Source organism: Pteropus alecto, unplaced genomic scaffold (genome assembly GCF_000325575.1).
Source record: "Pteropus alecto unplaced genomic scaffold, ASM32557v1 scaffold96, whole genome shotgun sequence".
Taxonomy (NCBI): domain Eukaryota; kingdom Metazoa; phylum Chordata; class Mammalia; order Chiroptera; family Pteropodidae; genus Pteropus; species Pteropus alecto.
The window spans coordinates 1,002,839-1,005,570 of NW_006438979.1; positions in this window are offsets into that span (position 1 = coordinate 1,002,839).

Here is a 2,732-nt window from a genome sequence, read left to right on the forward strand (position 1 = left end):
CACCCACACATCCATCTGTCTACCCACACATCCATCAACCCATTCATCCACTCATCTACCGGTTCACACACCGCCCTCCATCCATATGCCTCAGATATAAAGGCCTCTGAAGCCTACACTACTCCTTTCCACCAGGGGGCACACTTAGCACCCCAATGAACACCAGAGAAAGCTCTGCCATAGGAATCCCCCCTTCTGGTCTCGAAGCTAGGGTCCTGAGGGCGGGTTACTGTATCTCCCATCCTCAGCAGAGTCCGCCCAGTGCTTTCTCCCAAACATGGCCCTGCTTATGAAGTCTGCCCTTTGCAACTCGCTCTCTTATTGGATAAGTCTTTATTTACTCCAGAACTTTTAATGTTACGCCTGCCCATCAAGTTCTAAGCACAACGCAAAGCAAACGAGGTGAAGAAGCCACGCCACGAGCCGGAGACGGTGCGGCAACTGCCCTCTCTCCTCTGCTGGCGCTGGGCGCGTTAATCGGCCTGATTTTCTGAAGGAATTTCGAAGAGCTCTATCGATGACCGTTTTCGATGTGCTCACATTCTCTGCATTGGCGATTGCACTGCTGGTGATTCCTCTAACAGAATTCCTCCTCCGCAGAGATCCTAAAGAGTATGGGAAAGCTCTAGTACACGCCCCGCTGAGTCCGGCCTAGGTGCATTCACCTGGCAGGATGCCACACATCACGTGGAGAGGCTGTGCTGGAGATGACTGCCCCCATTGGCATCATGAGGTGATATTCGCAGAGGTGATTTCAGAGGGTAGGGTCAGCCGTTTGGGGTCTGGGAGCCACAGCACTGTATAAGAGGGAGAAAGAGAGATGAGGGCGAGACAAATCGAGGGTGTCTACTCCCAGACTCTGGCCACCAGCGGAGGTTGATGATACAAGCTTCGGGGAGGGGGAGGGAACCAACTGGGAGCAGCTACAGTCTGGGGTGGAAAGGAGGTAGGTGTGTCTGGAGGGGCTGGTGTTGGCTGGGAAGCTCCTTGACAGAGACTTGACGAAGCTGTCCAGTAAGGTCAACAGTCCAAGGTGAATCCAGGGGCAGAAAAAATTCATGATATGGAGCCATAGCTCCCGGACAGAAGACAAAAAACTGTGCACAGTTCATCCAGCCATCTGTTTCCCAGTCCAACCATCCATCCATCATCCATCCATCCATCCATCTATCATCTATCTATTCTCTCATTCATCCATCCATCTTTCCATCATCCATCCATCCATCCATCCATCCATCCATCTATCCATCCATCCATCCATCCATCTATCCATCCATTCATCATCTATCTATTCACTCATTCATCCATCCATCCATCCATCAATTCAATTATCTGTCAATCTAACTTTCACTCCATCCATCCATCCATTCATCCATCCATCCATCCATCCATCCATCCATCCATCCATCCATCCATCCATCAATTCAATTATCTGTCAATCTATCTTTCACTCCATCCATCCATCCATTATCCATCCATCCATCATCTATCTATTCACCCATTCATCCATCCATCCATCTATCCACCAATTCAATTATCTGTCAATCTATCTTTCACTCCATCCATCCATCCATCCATCCATCCATCCATTCATCATTTATCTATTCACCCATTCATCCATCCATCTATCCATCATTCGTCCACCCATCTATCCATCCATTCATCATCTATTCACTCATTCATCCATCCATCCATCCTACAATTCAATTATCTGTCAATCTAACTTTCACTCCATCCATCCATCCATTCATCCATCCATCCATCCATCTATCCATCTATCCATTCATCCATCCATCCATCCATCATCCATCCATCCATCTATCCATCAATTCAATTATCTGTCAATCTATCTATCACTCCATCCATCCGTCCATCTATCTATCCATCCATTCATCCATCCATCCATCATCTATCTATTCACCCACTCATCCATCCATCCATCCATCCATCCATCATCCATCCATCCATCCATCTATCCATCAATTCAATTACCTGTCAATCTATCTTTCACTCCATCCATCCATCCATTCATCATTTATCTATTCACCCATTCATCCATCATCCATCCATCCATCATCCATTCATCCATCCATCCATCCATCAATTCAATTATCTGTCAATCTATCTATCACTCCATCCATCTGTCCATCTATCTATCCACCCATCCACCCATCCATCCACCCATCCATCTGTATACGCCGGCAACAATGTGTGACAACGTGCACGGAACACTGCAAACCAGAGAAGCTCAGCTGAGCCCTGGCGTCCAGTTTTTATTGGCACTCAACCATGTACTGTTCCTGCGGCTGACCTTCAGTCTCCAGCCCGTCCCAGAGGTGCAGGGTAATACCTTCAGTCCCCATGCACTCCTGGAGGTTGGAACTGATAAGGATGTCCCAAAGCCCCCATCACAAATCACATAATGAAACCGTCCAGTGGCCAAAGCAGGCAAACAGAGAGGCTGCCATCAAACAGGACATGGCAGAGACTGGGGACCACCTCTGAGGAGCAGAAGGCAAGGGCGAGACCTGTCTTTGGGCCAGGTTAAGTCTTCGGTACACAAAAACAAAGCCCCAAACCGCTTCAATGAGTGGCAAGTGTTTTGAAGGCAGATGAGAACAGGTGATACTAGAAGGCGAGGGTGGAGTCCGGGCAGGAGAGCCGGGCGGGGCGTGCCGGCTCTGCTGAAGGAAGTCGAGGGGAGTCAGGCCTCCGGGTGCACAGCTGCACCC